This window comes from Tachypleus tridentatus, chromosome 10 (assembly GCF_004210375.1).
Source record: "Tachypleus tridentatus isolate NWPU-2018 chromosome 10, ASM421037v1, whole genome shotgun sequence".
Taxonomy (NCBI): Eukaryota; Metazoa; Arthropoda; class Merostomata; order Xiphosura; family Limulidae; genus Tachypleus; species Tachypleus tridentatus.
Window position 1 is genome coordinate 146553086 of NC_134834.1, and position 20826 is coordinate 146573911.

At 32.7% G+C, this 20826-nt stretch overlaps 1 pseudogene across 1 annotated transcript in view; it reads left to right on the top strand.

Moving 5' to 3' along the window:
• Window positions 1-20826, top strand: part of LOC143228534 (uncharacterized) — a 139623-nt pseudogene that overhangs the window by 91985 nt on the left and 26812 nt on the right. Inside the window, exons 4-12 of the transcript XR_013015347.1 lie at window positions 855-960; window positions 2193-2289; window positions 3547-3831; window positions 4115-4214; window positions 6786-6884; window positions 7106-7186; window positions 9334-9475; window positions 15834-15923; window positions 16341-16543. The product of XR_013015347.1 is annotated as an uncharacterized LOC143228534 (transcript). The remainder of the gene's footprint in view (window positions 1-854; window positions 961-2192; window positions 2290-3546; window positions 3832-4114; window positions 4215-6785; window positions 6885-7105; window positions 7187-9333; window positions 9476-15833; window positions 15924-16340; window positions 16544-20826) is intronic.

Consider the following 20826-nt stretch of genomic DNA (forward strand, 5'->3'; position numbering starts at 1 on the left):
TGAACATTATTACAAACCATAACGCTATTCTGTAGCAGGTGAAAGGTGTCTGTGATCAGTAATACTTGCTCTTCATGTTTGCTGCTGTATATAAATGGCTATTGAGTAAAGCTAATTCTGATTATACAATGGCTATGGGACTGTCACAAGACTTGATTGATAGTGATTCTGGTTTAGACAATGTCTACTGGACTGTATTAAAATAATATTGCAGTTTTACTTTTACTACTGATGGCTTTGTAGAATGCTAAACTTGTTATAAACAACTTCTTGTGTATGTGATAGCTTTCTTGAGAAAAAGAAATGGATAGGCAGCTAACTCCTTTGTTTTACTTTGAGGTTTAAATGAGACAGTAGCATGATAGGCACCAAAAGACCCTGTTAAATGATAATTAGGTAAGAACTCCCACAGTTTACACTTTGACACGAGCTGTTACCAAGATACCAGATAATTAAGACCATCTTAAGCAGTTATCCTGTGAGTTGGTTAGGTGTGAAAATATAAGTGGTTAAGTCTATCATACAAACTTGACTTTCTCTAAAGGGAAGATTAGCAATGTTCTACAACAACTTATAATTCAGTACAAAATTTTTCTCACATTTTTACTAAATTATATATTTGTACGTATGTTATTGGATGGCTTAGCTTAAGACATCTGCATATTATAGAGGAAGTATTAAATATTTAACCACTTTTTAAACTAGGCTTACTTTTTTTTTTCTTAGATATATTTAGCTAAATCATTGGCCATTATTCTTAAACTACAGTTTGATTAAAAGCTCCTATTTAATTTAGTTTACTTCAATGTTCAACATATTCTGATGCATGCATCCTTGTGGCTGTTTCCTTTCAGAGCAAGAAAGATGTATTAATGGTCAACGTCAGATGGTATTACAGACACTGTGAGGTTCCAGACACTGTTTATCAACTTCTAGTGCAAGACAGAAACAATGAAAATGGTAAGAAGGTGACCTTTAGCTGAGAAGTATACAAGCTTTATCTTTCAAATTCCTTATCTCATTAGACCATATAAAGCCAGTTTTTTTTGTCAGACACGTGTAGAAGTAACTTTGTAAAGTGTTGATGGAATATTTTATCCTTCTTCCAGTTAGTAAGAATGTTGTTTAGAATATATGCTGATGAGTAAGCTAATTTACATCATATATTTTTGTTCTTGTTTAGAGACCTGTGAATGTTTTCTTGTATGAACTTTGTAAATAATTACCTATAACTTAGCAAATTAAAATGAAGTACTTTTGATTTGGTTTTTAAAATGTCTCTGCCTGACAACTTTTTCCATATGTTTCAGGAAAATGTTTTTAAAGTTATTTTAAAGGTTTTTGCCACTTTTTGAGTATCATTTTGTTCCTTGTACATTTTATTTGTTTGTATTTCATGTATCACATGAGAAGCAAACTTAACTTTGATTCCAAGTAGATAACCAAAATACTAAACTTATGAACCTCCAATGTTTACGTATGTGCAATTCAACAGAATTCAATTGTTTTAGGCCTCGAAAGAAGAAAACAAGTTGCATTATGAGAATTTAAACTTCATCATCAAGAAAATGTAACATACCTTTAACAGTGATTTATTTATGTATTTTACCCATTGAGTATGGGTATTAAAACTTCAATTTGGGATGGGACAATGGGGATGCCCCACATGGCTTCTGTGAGCAGTTTTTAGTCAGGATGGGTTAACACAAAGAAACAAATTGTGCCTTTAATATAGGACTCCCAGCTGAATTATGAGAGGGCTCATGAAGTCTGTCTCTTTCTATCTCTCTTTTCTTTTTTATCTCCTTCAAACTTTGAGATGATGAATTAAAATGATAATTACAAAGTTTATTCTTGTTATTTTTCCTGTGTTAGTTTAATAAATAAGATAATAAAATTTTCAATTTAGATTATAAATAAACCTAAAAGCCAAAAAACATGTTTTTCATGCTTTATTCGAAAAAGTAAAGTATAAATGAGTTGGATGTTTACACATGGATTTTATTGTACAGTTTCATGCAGTACATTGTTACTATCCAAAACAAGGCTTATGCACTAAAGTGTGAAATATTATTTCACCGAATATTGGAACTTTTTTTTCAAATGTTGTGAAGTTATTACCTGGTGTAGAAAACTTATTCGTACATGGGCTGTAAGTAATGACACATTCATTACTGTTGAATTTATTCTAGTTTCTGGGAAAGACTTGATCATCCATGACCCTGTAGTCAAAACAAGAGAACTATTTATTTCTGATGCTACAGATTGTCATCCAGTATCAGTTTTAAGGTAAGAATGTTCACACTTTACTAATTAGGTCTTTTTTTTTCTTATGAAAAATTTTAATGAAATATTTATATTTCTTGACTTTTTTATCAGTAATATTATCTTATGAAATAGAAGCATTTAACATGAAATATTTAAATTTCCAAACAAACCTGATAAGTTTTAATCTGTTTCAAATAATTAATGCACTGTGCTATTGGTACACTTCAGCTGTTTTTATAAATAACACTATGTAACAGAAGTTTTACTTTTTCTTATTCCTGGGCAGAAAGTGTTATTTCTGAATTGCTGATGCTTGAAGTAAATGAGAAGGACCTATTTTTTTCTTCAAACTTTGCTTTTGTGACCTGGAAGCATATAACGAAAACATGATGGGAGACTATATTTGGGAGCTAATATGTGAAAGTGATTTACACTACAATCACAAATCGCGAAAAACCAATCACTTATAAACATTTTTGTATAACTTTAGTGTAAATACATGTAAATCTTGATTCATATGTTGTTTTATTCAGACCTTATGTAAATGAAAATGTGCAAATCTGCCCGTTTTTACATAGAAAATAGGTAAATTTCTAAATGTTATTATCCAGGTCATAAAACAAAGTTTTAAAGGGAATAATGGCCATTTTCTATACTTTTACAACATAAGCAATTAAGAAATAACACATACTATCCAGGAACAAAATTTGTGTTACATCATGTAATCCACATAGTATTTCCAAAAAGAGACAGAACTCTTTTATCACCATTAATAATTAGTCTATTATAGGAAACAGTATTGAATATAACTAGAAGCTTCAGATATTTTTAGAACTTTTGGTATATGAACAAATGTATATGCCATCGCTTGGTAAAATGTGTTACAATTAGGTAGAAAGAATCTTTCAGAATAAAATTCGCTTTGGTTGTGGTTTGTGTTTGTATAATATAAAATTGAGTACTAATCTAGCACTGAGCCATTTTTTACAGATAATAGTGTAAGATTGATTATCACATTATCTTCTTGGCTCTATTTTGCAGGAAAGGGACTGTTAAAGTCAAAATCAAGTTGTAAGCTATCTATATATCTTGGTTCTTTTTTTGCTCTACAGGGGGCAATGCAAGACTCTTCTTTTAAGGTTTGGTAACAAGCCATTTTTTGTTTGTTTTATTCAATAGCGGTAGCATAAGGTTTTGTAACAAGTCATTTCTCTTAGCTTTTGTTTTTCCAAGGGGTAGTATATGTTTGGTAAAAAGCTTTTTTACATCTTTTTATAGGGGGCACTGTAAGGTTCAACATTTCCCTGACATATTTTCTGCCAAAGACTTTCTGCCAAAACAAGACACATTTTTTTACATACTTGGTTACAACCCTGAGACTCGCAGGCTGGCTAGTACACAGGGTGAAATTCGGGTTGGCCCGAGTCATCAGGCGAGGTTGCCCGAGTGTCAGCCTCATCTCACACCCCGTGAAATGCCTGAAAAGAGTGAATCTTTAGAGGAGCTGTGCTGGTCTCCTGGTGTTCCTGACTGTGATTTGATGATGTATCTTCGTGCTGCTAGGTGGGGCATTTACTGATAAAACATATATGGAAAAAATTAAAGTTTATTTTATTTACACTTCATTTGTCTTATAAACCATTTACTCTTAACTTTTTTCTGTATTTTTTAAACTTGTTAATTTTGTAAATATGCTTTTCAAATTCAAAGTTGTTTTAAAGACATTCATGTTTTACAAGTCTGGTTTTATTTCTCTGGAATACATTGAAATAATTTTGATTGCAAAATATGTTATTCTGAGCTGTCATCAAGAATGTGCATGTAAACATTATTGCCCCATTTTTAGAAGCATGGCAGCCTTTGCAGGCATGTGTGATGGTGGTTCAACAGAAGATGGTTGCCTAGCAGCGTCAAGAGATGATACTACCATTAATGCCATGGACCTTGTAAGTATCAAAATTAACTTAGGCTGGTAAAAATGCCCTTTTATTAAACAGAAATAAAGAATTAGTCTATACTTTTAGCCTACACTGAATCAAGGTTATTACTTGGATCTGTTTCTGCCAAGTAATTCTAACAATAAGGTGATAAAACCTTGTTGGAATTATGGAGTTAAAATAACAAGCTAAGAATACACAAGTTATCACCCATTAGGTAATAACCTAACTTTTATGTTTAAGTTAGAGATGGTTAGAAAAGTTAAAACTTTTATGACAAAACAATAAATTAGTGCTAAAGCAAGATAAAATCTGAAAAAAAAAATCTGTGTAGAAAAAATAAATATCTGGTCAGCATTTCTTTAAAATAACCTTAATTGAGAATGTGGTCAGTGGTAGAAATATTAAATACATATTTCTCATCTTCTTTTATTATTTCTGTTTTTATGGAAGAAGATGGTTCATATCATTTGCTTCCAACAACATAGATTGTATTTTAACAGCATGTTTTTGTATTTTTTTCCAGAGGTTAGATTGATTGTATTGTTTTAAGTCAACATCAAATACCATCTTTTGTAGCATAGGTGATCATATCCTTCTACCCTTCCTGGTTCAAGGCATTTGTCACCCTGTGTTTGTGTGTGTTTAGCCAAATTGTTAAACTAAGATCTTCCCCCCTTCTCTACCTCTACTTCTTTTCCCCCCAAATTTCCAGTTGTTACCAACTGTTCCATCCCTTTCCCCTCATCGCACGACTAAAGAATGTTGCTTGTCTCTTTGGTACTTTTGTTAATGTTGTTCTTTTTTATTCTATTTGTTGTAGAACTTCTTCATCTGTTTGTTTTCTGGTCTTTGTAGGAAACCCTAAGCATTATAGACAAGAACCATATATTGGTCGCTTTAAGCGATTTTTTTTTTTTTCCATATGTTTGTTTATTGTCTGTGATTTGCAACTATACATGAAGATTGGTTTCATGTGGCAATCAAGAACTTTTGCACACTTTCATTAATATATTTAAGCTATATTTTTAGTATTTTAATTTACATATTCATTTTCCAGTGGGTACATGACACAATATCTAGAAAGTTCTTAATAGTTAAGAACTTTGTAGAATCTAGAAATAAGGATAAAGTACAGATAACCAGATTGGTTCATTAATAAGTGGCATGTTTGTGTCGTTTAATGAGTTATTCAGTCGGTAAGTTAAACTTGGAGTTAGTGAGCATGTTGTTGATTGATCAGCATGGATGTTTTCAATAGGGTTATTCCAAATCTTCTGTTTAAACATCAAGTTAGGCCTGCAAGTGAATATAGCCTGTATTAAATGTTTTTTGATGAAAAATTAGTTATTGTAAGGTGGATTTGGTATGATTTTACAAAAAAAAAAAAAACAACAACTGCCAATGATAGAACACTTTAAAACAACATTGTATTATTAACACCCTCGAGTACGAGAGATGAATGTTACTTGCTTTTTTGTGTTTCTTAATGGTTTTTAAAAGTTGTGAAAGTTCTGTTGTCTTTACCTTTAGTTATGTCTCGTGTTTCCATCAAATGTAAGGTTTCAATTTTTCCTTGGTATATTTTAAAAAGATTAAATCTAAAGATTTAATTTTTATCTCCCCATCAGTTTACACATTTGTATCAATTCATCTTTTCCGTTCCCCTACCTATGCACTTATTTCTGTCCATCAATGTAATTTGAGGTTAGATGCCTTGTATGTGTATACAGAGTTATCTTTAAGCCCATTTGTGTGAATGTCCGCTTGTACATTTTTTAGTTTTACTTTTCAGTCCTCAAATTTGTATACATAAAGAACTTGCAGAACATTTCCTGTTTGTTAAAGTGGAAACAAAATTAAATAATCAGATAACGTTTAAAATCTCTGAAATGTTCTTTCACTAGTGATATCTGTACTGACTTGAGGATGAGGATTTTTTTTTTCTCTGTAAATACAATGGATGTAATAATTGATCAGAACTTATTATACTATGAGTGAATAAATGTTTTGCTTATCCCCTTTCTATCATTATATTTCATAAGTATATGACTGTATTCCTTGTAATTTGGGTTCAAGTACACAAACAAATAAATTGATACCAGTTGGAAGATTTTCAAAATGATTTTGAGTTCCTGCTTTAGTTGCCATTGTAATGTGTATACTTAAATGAAGCAGTCCAAATACATTTATTGTGTTTGTGTATATGTATATAAATCTGTATATATTTATTGTAATATCAAAAACGGATACCTACACACCAGCTAATCTGGAGAAATCTTGTAACGACAGTCTAAGCCTTTTGGGGGCTATCCCTGCTGACATAATTACATAAGTAGGCAGTAGATGAGATTATTTGTTTTAGAAATTTTTGAATTGTTATAATGGAAGTTTTTCACTGACCTTTTAATGTATCATCAGTATATATGTGCACATACCTTACTTGACCGTTTCTTTAAGTGTTTTTTTTGTGTTTTGTTTTGGTGCATCAATTATTTGTAAACGTTGATTCCTCCTGTTAAGTACTACTGTATTTAATAATATTGGTATTTCAAGTAGTTACATGTTTTGTGAATACAGCTTCATGAAAGTAACTACGATACTGGCAAGGCTCTTCAGGCCCTGGTCAGGAATCCAGTACCACGGGGGATCAGCAAGAAGTGGTCTGAAGAAGAACAGGTTCGTATTTTGCACAAATAACCATATTTTTTTATTTAAAAACTGCATCGCGTTTACACGTGGCAGAGACTGTCGTTTTCAGGAGTTGCTTATTTTTGTATATAATAAAATTTAATTTACCCTATTAGTTGAGCAAGAAATGAAAGATATAAACAAGAATTAACAGAATGGGCTAAGTAGAAATGAAAACAAAATTAATATATTTTATTTTCTTGCTTTAGAAACGATTTGTAAAGGGTTTACGACAGTTTGGAAAGAACTTCTTCAAGATAAGAAAGGAATTATTGCATCAGAAAGAAACTGTAAGTATCATACTCTGTTGTTAATAGTAAATTAGTTTTTAAGAAGTACAGATGTTTTGCCCAGATCCTATTAATATCTAGCAAATTATTCTGGTATTGTTTGATGTATAGTCTATCTATTGTATAATTTTTTTCAAATATCTTCCAAAAGTACTTTTAGGAAAGAAATAATGATGAAATATAACAATTTCTATTTAGAAATAATTTTAAATACTTTTTGCTATAGAAACAGCGCCATCTGGCGGTTATCATAAGGTTTAATATAAAATACGTTTTTGATTGCAATTACAGCTATTTAAAAATCAAGTGCTCTTAGATTGGTTTGTTTTGAATTTTACGCAAAGCTACACAAGAGCTAGCCATCCCTAATGTTGTAGTGTAAGGCTAGAGGGAAGACAGCTAGTCATCATAAGACTAAAACAGATCATTCTTGTAATCAGCTTTCACAACAGTAACTCTGGTAGACATGGCTGAAACAGATCATCCTTGTATGCTATTTGTACAAACTCAGAACTGATTACTAGAATATAACCCAAAAGTCACTTTATGGATAGATGCACTAAATAGCTTGGCCAGAAACTCCAAGGATTCAAACATAACTATTCCAAACTTTAAACGTGATTTAATAACAAGCAGAGGTAACGAACTGGCAACACCTGCTGACACTATGGCTCTAAGTCTCTGCTGGTTGCTTTTAGAAAGCACCCACAGATAAAAGGAAGGCAGCTAGTCATCGCCATCCACCTCTTAACTCTTGGGCCACTCTTTTATCAACGAATAGTGGGATTGACCATAACACTATAATGCCCCCACGGCTTAAAGGGCGAGCACGTTTAGTGTAACGGGGATTCGAACCCGCGACCCTCAAATTACCTGTCAAGTGCTGTAACTACCTGGACATGCGAGGCCCGTGGTCTTAGATTTCAGCTCTATTTTGCTAATGCATCTCACGCTTTTTGTTAATTTAATACAAGATTCTCGTGAGGGTCTGCTGTAAGAACGTTAATAATTGATAGTGGATATAATAATTAGACCGTACGTGCAAAGCTACTAAGACTTGTTTACCACTTACTCTACTTTTGAACTTCCTTTTACTGTCATAGTGAACCTTTTGTTTATCGTCTGGAAGTTCTGTGCAGCAGCGTGTGGCAACACCCAGTCTCCTTTTTTAACTTTCTTTATCAGTTTTACCCATTACGTGAATACTTAGAATTGTAAACCAGGATCAGAACTTGAGCAATCTGAACAGATAATCGTCTGCTTTCTTCATTCCAGTTACTATTGTGACAAGGCCCGGCATGGCCAGGTGGTTGTGGCACTCGACTCGTAATACGAGGGTCGCGGGTTGGAATCCTCGTCACACCAAACATGTTCGCCCTTACAGGCGTGGGGGCGTTATAACTTGCGGGCAATCCCATTATTCGTTGGTTAAAAGAGTAGCCCAAGAGTTGGCGTGGGTAGTGATGACTAGCTGCCTTCCCTCTAGTCTTACACTGCTAAATTAGGGACGGCTAGCGCAGATATAGCACTCAAGTAACTTTGCGCGAAATTAAAAACAAACAATAATACTGTGACTTACTGTGATAAGTGAGTTACTTCCTACCGAAAAGACCTTCACGTGGATTTACATTGTCTCCCTCCCCTCAAGATAGTTGAATGTTATATTTTTCTCCATTTCGGTTTGGGACCATATTTGGAAATATATGAATCCATAATTTCTTAATTCGTATTCTACTACTGCAAATTTTTGTTCTGCGCGTTACCCTTCTCGACTCGCAGTCTGTGGTTTTTGCGTTTGATTCTCTATCCCCCTCCCCGCCAACATGCTCTCTCTTTCAGCCGTCTGGGCGTTATTATGTCTCGATAAATCCCGCTATTCGTTGATAAAAAGGGTGGTTCAGTAATTGGCAGTGTGTGGTGGTGACTAGCTGTTGGTTTTTTAGTCGTTCACTGCTAGCTCAGGGACGGCTAGCAGAGACAGCTCTCGTGTAGTTTTGAGAGACATTCGAACCAAACCTCGCTTTGGATGCATTTATATGAAATGAACCTTCTAGTCGGAAGAAGTATATTAATAAGTACAACATATTGTAGAATAAATTAAGAAAATAAAGTGTTTGGTGAATAAAAGTTTCAATTTTAATATTCAGGCCGATCTGGTAGAATTTTACTATTTATGGAAAAAGACACCAGGTGCTGCTACTACGCGACCTCACAGACGACGACGTCAGAATGTTCTTCGTCGCATCAAGTCAAGCCCAAAGCCTAACAAGTCTGCTTCGAACGAGTTTAGTAAGTATATACCTCATTGAAAATTGTTCCTTTTTTTATTTATTTTTACTATATACATCACGAGACCCCTTAGTTTTTACTGTATCGTAAATGCATTCTTATTTAATATTTTAGGTTAACAATCGCTTTTTGCCTATCTATTATTATATTATCCTCATACGCTTCCTTCCTTAAGTACATTTTATAGCATATTTCAGTGAATAGTGGTTGGAAGCTGCTGTTCTGTTATTGTCATTATTTTACTAAGTAAGCTTAGCTAAATATTATGTCCCCCAGTAATAACATCGAGAGATACTAGGACTAAATTCGGAGCTTCGTCTATGCGAGTTGCACAGTGCAGATATCATGTTGTGCAGCTTTGCGCATGAAAACAATTCACAAGTTGAAGATAGTACTTTTTCAAGTATCCTTACAGACATTATTTGTCTGTGGGGGGGGGGAAATGATGTGTTTTATTTTTAAAATAATTTTCAGTGGTTGTTATATTAGTATTCGATGTTTGGTCTACATCAAACACGCTTGACTCAATCCAGGAAGAGAAAGATTACCTCACTGGTTCTCTGGTTCTTTGGAATGATTGTAAAATTAATTCGAATAAAACTAGATGCAGGGCTTCCTCTAGTGTTTTGTTTCGAGAGTAACAATACCAATATCGTGTGTCATGCTTTGTTGTAGCCTGCAGTGTGTAATTCATCTCGTGATTCATGGTGTGCGCACAATTTTACTGAAGCCGCTACAATACAAACTGTAACATTAAGCGTTCCTTATGTGACGTCATTTTAGCGTATACTGACTGACAACGCCCTTCTATATAGAGGTGCGAGTTGTTAAAACAGGTGACCCTCCAGGCAATCATCGACCCCATTTAGGGTAAAAATAGAAATAGATATTGTTTTACTGATCCCTTCCCTAAGAATGACTAACATTTCTAACAATTGCGAGTTACAGTTGTCATTGAAAAGTTATGACGTAAATAGGCCACTACTATGTCCGTTATATCCCACTTGACCTAATGACCTCTTTTTACTGGAAGAAAAGTCTCATCGATAGTGGATAATGACAGATGGAGTGTGGTTGTCAAATTATACCACTTTTCATCTGGTGTTGGTTTCAGACTAGAAAGTAACATTGAAATATTTCCTTTGAGGGGATGAAATTCAGCATTTGTGTGACATAATAAATTATAAGAATGTTACTAAAATTTTTTAAAATTTTGAAATATGTTTATTTTAGCAAATTTAAAGGAAACCTATATCACAAAAGTAACTTGCGTTGTATGAATATATTTTTTTGGCCATCTGAGAATAATTTAGTTTCGTATTGCTTATTAAATTTGAAAAACCCTCCCCTGTGGCACAGCGGCATATCTGCGAACTTACAATGTTATAGATCGGATTTCGATACCCGTCGTGGACAGAGCACAAATATCTCATTCTGTCGTTTGGTGCTTAACTTCAAACAGCAATAACTGGTAAAAACGACTGTACTGGATACAACAGCTTCTCCAGCTCTTCTCGTTCATTCTCGGACAAGCTGGCGAAAGGTAATTATCATTACTATCCATAACTGGTAATCCAAGTAATCATTGGCCCATAGTTGTGAATTAAAAAAAAAAAAAAGACACCAAGTAAGATAAATAAATATTGGGAATTTAAAAACTTGCAAATAGGAATTGTGAGAAAAAAAGTAAAGAAACGTGGCTGGAAATACATTAGACATTATGTACACAAACTATATCCTTATCTTCTCTACACCTAATGTAATGCTACGAAACAGCATTGTAGTTTTTGAAAATAATGTCTACAGTATCTCCAGCCTTTTTTTATTTACTGTTCTGGCATGGCCAGGTGGTTAAGACACTCGACTTGTAATCAGAGGGTCGCGGGTTCGAATCCCCGTCGCACCAAACATACACGCCATTTCAACCGTGGGGACATTATAATGTGACGGTCAATCTCACTATTCGTTGGTAAAAGAGTAGCCCAAGAGTTGGCGGTGGGTGGTGGTGATTAGTTGCCTTCCCTCTAATCTTATGATGCTAAATTAGGGACGGTAAGCGCAGATAGCCCTTTAGTAGCTTTGTGCGTATTTCAAAACAAACGAATCTTTACTTTTTTACGATCTCTACATGTAGATTGTTAAATTTCCAATTCTTTATTTATCTTTTATAAATGTAATTGAGTTCTAAATGGTCGTATATAATTATTACAATATACACATAAATGTGCGTAGTTATATGGACAGGTCTTTATGTATAGATTAAATATGTTCACAATAAGAAACTATAAGTATAGTTAAATAAAATTTAATCAAAAATATGTTTGGAGTAAAAGGGTATGGTCAAAAAAAGGATTGCAACTGCAACTGACATCATATGATGTAAGCATTTGCACGCAACATTTTGAATGGCTGTTCGTCGCAAATATTCACGAATCTGTGCGATGGCGGGCGGTGGTAGGCAGGTTTACAGAAGCCATATAAAAAGAGGTTGAACGAAGGAATTAAAATTGGCGACAAAGCTGGTAGCTGCACTTGTAGCATTGATAAATGTACAGCAAATATTTATTAATTAGTTAGCTGGGCCACGTTTTTTGTTGAATTTGAGATGTGATAATAAATAAATCAAAATACACAGCCTATCTAATTGAATAATGAACATTTGTAAAATTATTATTAATGCTATATATAGTGTTGTTACTAGGAAGTGACATTCGATAGTAGCAAACATTAGCTTTAGGATCGCAACCATATTATTCAGAACATACCTTCACTTTACAAAAAAAAAACAGATTCTTTAACATGTGTAATAATAATTTGTCGTCGCTAAAATATTGTTAATAACTTCCTTTATAGTAACGCCATGGAAACTAGATTAACAGTTTCTTGTCATCACCAGTATGCATTTGGTGAAGCTATGCCAAGAAGGAATATGTACGTTGCTTGAGATATCACGTGACGCTAAATGCTCTTTAATTGCGAAAATTTTATAAAATGTAGCAAATGTATGCTTTAAAATTGGCAATGATTAATAACTATCTACTCGTGTGATTCGTTTGGAAACTTGACTTATAAACCGCTAATTTAGTTTGTTTGTCCTATTCCAGAAGCTATATATCAGCACGTTCCTTTCATCTTGTAGTGTTGCCACTCTAAATCAGCCGTGTTTAATACGAATGTTAAGAAACTGGGCCAATTTTACTAGTTGATGAAACTGCAGTAAAAAATTTTAGAAAGATAGCTCACGTGACCTTTTTAGGGATGCGCAAAAATGGTGATCAAGAGTTGTAAAGGTTTATCACTGTACCAAATTTGAAAAACTATCCATGAAAGTTAATTATGTTTTTATATCGAGTGCGAAGAAGAAACTGCGAGAATATTAAAACAAAACTGGAGATTTTATATCTCGTGTATTTCTTAATGGATTGCCTTAAAACTTGGTATGTGAAGTAAGAGTCCAGTAGGGCGCATCCACGTAAAATGTTTTAATTAACTCAATTCAAGCTACAGCAAGTGGAAAAATTGCTGAATTTTTGCTCCTTTTAATAACGCAGTGTGTTCTGCAGGTTATTTTGGTTTTATCTAAGGCTTAGTGTACTGTCTGTTGTAAACCGTTATCAATATATACTCATTAAGCTAGGCCTAACTTTTAAAGTTATTATTTAATCCATGTACACAACTTAGTGTAAAAAATACTTATTACAGCTAGTTAAAAATGGTTTGGTATAACTAAATTAGTCTTGCAAATATGTTACAAATTTAAATGTAAGTGTAAAAGTATACAAAACGCTAACTACATCGTATTAAAATATGTTTTGTTCCTAATACTTCAGATGGCGTTGGTTTCCGTTGCTTATATACCAAATATAAATACCATTTTGATTGGTTTGTTGGTTTGGTGTTTTATGGCGCAAAGCAACTAGGCTATCTTTGCTATACCATTTTGATGACTGTCGCGCAAATCTTCTGGATTCTGGTTTTGTAAGTACGTTATTTTCATAAACAAGAGTTTTATTTTGTTTATGAAAGTAAAAGTTTGTGCGAGCAGGTACCTTAAAATTTAACGCTTTTTTCCCATAAACAAACTTTTTCTTGAACATTTAAAAATAAACGTAAATCGTGTTTATGACAGAATAAAGAAAATGTGATTGTTTGCGAAAATAAGTGTTAAGTTCAAAATTTCCTTTTGTTGAAAATAATTTCTGGAATAACGTACTATTCGTAGTTAATTCATTTTAACGATATTGTTCTTTCTGTTTATTCTACGTAATTTAATGTGTTGCTTTACTCATGGCCACCAAAGAAAAAGTTTATTTCAACAAGAACGAAATTTAATGGACCATTTTCTAACTTTTAGTAAATTACTTACAGGCTTCGCTTAAAAAGAATAACATATAAACACGTAATAACGACAGGAGCAGCCAACTGAACGTAAACGTCTAGCCTGTCGTCGCGACAACGAATGATATCGTCTCGTGATAAAATACAAAGAATAGTTTAAGGCTTAAAGCAAGTGAGTTTTAACATTAATGTTATCTAGGTTGCGTGACAAAACGAAGCACGCCAATCAATCAAGCTTTTTTTTTTTTTTTTTTTCCTCGATCTACACTCGAAGTAACCATAACGTGTAGGGCTCCGAAGCGAAATCAACCTAAGTAGAAGTTGCTAAAAATTTGTTTTTATTCCCACTTGTTTGATCTATTTCAGTTTGTTTGATTAACGTTTTATTAATTTTCAAGGAGGTTTCGGAGTGTACCGGTTATGATAGACGTGTTTAATCATTTGAAGATGTACGGCGTGTTTTATTTATCAAAGTCAGACTTTATTTACGTCAAAATCCCCAACCAGGAAAGAGGAGAACATACGTAAAATAACTGGTTTTAAACAAAGAATAAAATATTTACGTACACGATGGGGATTAACATGTGATTTATTTCAAGTTTATAGTATGGCTTTTGTAGGAGATAATTTAGTTTTTACGTAGAAGTACTGGAACCGCGAGGAAATAAGGCCTAAGATATCGTTAACATGAAATTACACCATAAAACTGTGTATTTTAATATTTATAAGTAATGGGTTTATTGTTATTTTTAACTTGCTTATCGCTTTTTGAAATTTAAGATCAAATGTTTCCAGAACTAAGCTTATTGGTATGCACGTGATATTTACCCATAATGAAAAAATAGTTTCATATTTTTGTGAAGTAGATCGCTCTGGTATATAGTTTAATTATTTGTTTGGATCATTTAAATGTTTTTCTTTTATTGGTCATCTAACGCTGCTATTGAAAGTCTGTTTTTAGTTAATTGTTATAATCTGTATACTGTAAGAGATCCCTTAAAAATAAGCGTAATTGTTGTTTAGCAAAAGTAACATAAATAGGTGATAGATTGACGAGAAACAGTTTAGGTAACTTGGTTGTTTACCCAAGCATTCATTTAGTACGTTTGGCCATGGGTGACTACACAACTCTACATGATGCTATCCATAATAACAAGGGGAGTATAAATATTTATATGTGTAGCGGGGGGGGGGATATAGTATTTTGTGACCACCAAACTTAATACTTTGGAAAGTATTTATTAAGTGGTTGCATAATGTGTGTAATATTTACCATAAACACGTCTAATTATGAGAATTATTTCATATGTATATTAGTCTTAAGACTATTTATTACAATACTGTTATAATCTATATGATAGAAACAAACAAAAAAAGTCAAGTCATGATGCTTTCAGTAATGAAAACAACAGTAGTTGTAACAATCTGCATTGTTAATGTATTTTGTTAATATTGTGTGTCCAATAACTTTCTTTTAACCTTACTCAAATTAATCAAAAACTATTATCAAGTTTAATCATTATATATCTTCTAACTCCAAAACTCCTTTAGGTTGTGTGTGTAGGTGGCCTGTTGGGTAGTGTATCAGGCTGTAGCTTAATAGTCCAGGGTTTGAGCTTGTTATATACTTCTCAATTTGCTTTGTACTTTAAACTGTAAATGTGTTATAAAAGTAAGTCATTCTTTCTGATTGGGAGATGGTATAGATTTGTTACTGTCCTTCTTGTTAGAAGTTCTAAATTAAAGATGACCATGATATAACTGGGTTTTATCACAATTTCATTTAGTCCATTTTTTGCATAAGGTTCTTCCAACTAACAGTAGTAAATACCAAAATTCTATTATCAAAAATCTTGTGTTCAATTTAGATAGTTGTGTAACTTAAAAAATAGTTTTTTGTTATGTTTTTGCCACATGTTGCATAAAGAATTGCTGGCAGATTAATTGCTAATAATATGTGGAAATTTTTCACATGTTAAAACATTAGCACCACCAAATATATTTTAATTTTCATGAATAGACCTCAGCTCAGCGAGTGAAGAAGAGGAATCCGATGACTCTGACTCAAAAGATTTGAGTGGTTATGTCTGCCACCACTGCTGTACTAAAAGTAAGTGGTTTCCACTTTCAAAACAGGACATAACCAGCTGTATTGTTGAAAACTACAAAACAAAAGTTGTGTTGCATGCAGAGTTCTCTACTTCATGCTGTTTTATATATGCTGACTGTTTATTGTGTGTGTTTGAAAACATGTTAGTTAAATAGTATTTGTTTTCACTATCATAAAATTGTGTAACCCAAGTATCATGAGGAACTCCCTTACATTGGGTGGCTGCTGATTTAGGTGGTCCAGCTTTCATACAAAATTTTCAACTTGTTTTTTTCAATTACTTAAATTAAAGGGCATGTTTAAAACACTGCAAATAATAAATTTGAATTAACTATTTCTTCAAAACTTTAACAACAAAAAGAATAATATAGCAGTTCTATGTCACTAACTAGAAGATTTGATACACAACTTTTTAAGCTTCCAAAGACTGGCACCATGCTGGTAGAAACAAGGCTCTTCTATGTACGGAATGCCGTCTTTTCTTCAAAAAATACGGAGAGCTACCTCCTCTGCAGAAGAATGGAGAGCCTTCTCCAATCACACTCAAGTCTATTAAACAAGAAGAAGAAAAGCAGTCTCTTAATGGATCGCACGTCATGCAGACTCGAAGAAGTAAAGAGGTATCAATGGTTCATTTGATGTTTGTTTGTGTTATAACAGACTGATATGAGACATCATAGACTGCTAATATATGAAGAAGTAAAGAGGTATCAATGGTTCATTTGATGTTTGTTTGTGTTATAACAGACTGATATGAGACATCATAGACTGCTAATATATGAAGAAGTAAAGAGGTATCAATGGTTCATTTGATGTTTGTTTGTGTTATAACAGACTGATATGAGACATCATAGACTGCTATTTGATGTTTGTTTGTGTTATAACAGACTGATATGAGACATCATAGACTGCTAATATATGAAGAAGTAAAGAGGTATCAATGGTTCATTTGATGTTTGTTTGTGTTATAACAGACTGATATGAGACATCATAGACTGCTAATATATGAAGAAGTAAAGAGGTATCAATGGTTCATTTGATGTTTGTTTGTGTTATAACAGACTGATATGAGACATCATAGACTGCTATTTGATGTTTGTTTGTGTTATAACAGACTGATATGAGACATCATAGACTGCTAATATATGAAGAAGAAGTAAAGAGGACTATCAATGGTTCATTTGATGTTTGTTTGTGTTATAACAGACTGATATGAGACATCATAGACTGCTAATATATGAAGAAGTAAAGAGGTATCAATGGTTCATTTGATGTTTGTTTGTGTTATAACAGACTGATATGAGACATCATAGACTGCTAATATATGAAGAAGTAAAAGAGGTATCAATGGTTCATTTGATGTTTGTTTGTGTTATAACAGACTGATATGAGACATCATAGACTGCTAATATATGATGTTTGAAGTAAAAGAGGTATCAATGGTTCATTTGATGTTTGTTTGTGTTATAACAGACTGATATGAGACATCATAGACTGCTATTTGATGTTTGTTTGTGTTATAACAGACTGATATGAGACATCATAGACTGCTAATATATGAAGAAGTAAAGAGGTATCAATGGTTCATTTGATGTTTGTTTGTGTTATAACAGACTGATATGAGACATCATAGACTGCTAATATATGAAGAAGTAAAGAGGTATCAATGGTTCATTTGATGTTTGTTTGTGTTATAACAGACTGATATGAGACATCATAGACTGCTAATATATGAAGAAGTAAAGAGGTATCAATGGTTCATTTGATGTTTGTTTGTGTTATAACAGACTGATATGAGACATCATAGACTGCTAATATATGATGAAGTTTGTTTGTGTTAAACAGACTGATATGAGACATCATAGACTGCTATTTGATGTTTGTTTGTGTTATAACAGACTGATATGAGACATCATAGACTGCTATTATGATGTTTGTTTGTGTTATAACAGACTGATATGAGACATCATAGACTGCTAATATATGAAGTATTTGATGTTTGTTTGTGTTAAACAGAGGTATCAATGGTTCATTTGATGTTTGTTTGTGTTATAACAGACTGATATGAGACATCATAGACTGCTAATATATGAAGAAGTAAAGAGGTATCAATGGTTCATTTGATGTTTGTTTGTGTTATAACAGACTGATATGAGACATCATAGACTGCTATTATGATGTTTGTTTGTGTTATAACAGACTGATATGAGACATCATAGACTGCTAATATATGAAGAAGTAAAGAGAGTATCAATGGTTCATTTGATGTTTGTTTGTGTTATAACAGACTGATATGAGACATCATAGACTGCTAATATATGAAGAAGTAAAAAGAGGTATCAATGGTTCATTTGATGTTTGTTTGTGTTATAACAGACTGATATGAGACATCATAGACTGCTAATATATGAAGAAGTAAAAGAGGTATCAATGGTTCATTTGATGTTTGTTTGTGTTATAACAGACTGATATGAGACATCATAGACTGCTAATATATGAAGAAGTATAAGAGGTATCAATGGTTCATTTGATGTTTGTTTGTGTTATAACAGACTGATATGAGACATCATAGACTGCTAATTTGATGTTTGTTTGTGTTATAACAGACTGATATGAGACATCATAGACTGCTAATATATGAAGAAGTTTGATGTGGGAGACATCATAAAGAGGTATCAATGGTTCATTTGATGTTTGTTTGTGTTATAACAGACTGATATGAGACATCATAGACTGCTAATATATGAAGAAGTAAAAGTAAATGGTAAAGAGGTATAACATGTTTTTGATGTTTGTTTGTGTTATAACAGACTGATATGAGACATCATAGACTGCTATATATGATGTTTGTTTGTGTTATAACAGACTGATATGAGACATCATAGACTGCTAATATATGAAGAAGTAAAGAGGTATCAATGGTTCATTTGATGTTTGTTTGTGTTATAACAGACTGATATGAGACATCATAGACTGCTAATATATGAAGAAGTAAAGAGGTATCAATGGTTCATTTGATGTTTGTTTTGTTATAACAGACTGATATGAGACATCATAGACTGCTAATATATGATGTTTGAAGTAAAAGAGGTATCAATGGTTCATTTGATGTTTGTTTTGTTATAACAGACTGATATGAGACATCATAGACTGCTAATATATGAAGAAGTTCATTTGATGTTTGTTTGTGTTATAACAGACTGATATGAGACATCATAGACTGCTATATATGATGTTTGTTTGTGTTATAACAGACTGATATGAGACATCATAGACTGCTAATATATGATGAAGTTTGTGTTATAACAGACTGATATGAGACATGGACTCTATATATGATGTTTGTTTTGTTATAACAGACTGATATGAGACATCATAGACTGCTAATATATGATGTTTGTTTGTGTTATAACAGACTGATATGAGACATCATAGACTGCTAATATATGATGTTTGTTTGTGTTATAACAGACTGATATGAGACATCATGTTGCTATTTGATGTTTGTTTTGTTATAACAGACTGATATGAGACATCATAGACTGCTAATATATGATGTTTGTTTGTGTTATAACAGACTGATATGAGACATCATAGACTGCTAATATATGATGTTTGTTTGTGTTATAACAGACTGATATGAGACATCATAGACTGCTATTTGATGTTTGTTTGTGTTATAACAGACTGATATGAGACATCATAGACTGCTAATATATGATGTTTGTTTGTGTTATAACAGACTGATATGAGACATCATAGACTGCTAATATATGATGTTTGTTTGTGTTATAACAGACTGATATGAGACATCATAGACTGCTAATATATGATGTTTGTTTGTGTTATAACAGACTGATATGAGACATCATAGACTGCTAATATATGATGTTTGTTTGTGTTATAACAGACTGATATGAGACATCATAGACTGCTAATATATGATGTTTGTTTGTGTTATAACAGACTGATATGAGACATCATAGACTGCTAATATATGATGTTTGTTTGTGTTATAACAGACTGATATGAGACATCATAGACTGCTAATATATGATGTTTGTTTGTGTTATAACAGACTGATATGAGACATCATAGACTGCTAATTGATGTTTGTTTGTGTTATAACAGACTGATATGAGACATCATAGACTGCTAATATATGATGTTTGTTTGTGTTATAACAGACTGATATGAGACATCATAGACTGCTAATATATGATGTTTGTTTGTGTTATAACAGACTGATATGAGACATCATAGACTGCTAATATATGATGTTTGTTTGTGTTATAACAGACTGATATGAGACATCATAGACTGCTAATATATGATGTTTGTTTGTGTTATAACAGACTGATATGAGACATCATAGACTGCTAATATATGATGTTTGTTTGTGTTATAACAGACTGATATGAGACATCATAGACTGCTAATATATGATGTTTGTTTGTGTTATAACAGACTGATATGAGACATCATAGACTGCTAATATATGATGTTTGTTTGTGTTATAACAGACTGATATGAGACATCATAGACTGCTAATATATGATGTTTGTTTGTGTTATAACAGACTGATATGAGACATCATAGACTGCTAATATATGATGTTTGTTTGTGTTATAACAGACTGATATGAGACATCATAGACTGCTAATATATGATGTTTGTTTGTGTTATAACAGACTGATATGAGACATCATAGACTGCTAATATATGATGTTTGTTTGTGTTATAACAGACTTTGTTTGTGTTATAACAGACTGATATGAGACATCATAGACTGCTAATATATGATGTTTGTTTGTGTTATAACAGACTGATATGAGACATCATAGACTGCTAATATATGATGTTTGTTTGTGTTATAACAGACTGATATGAGACATCATAGACT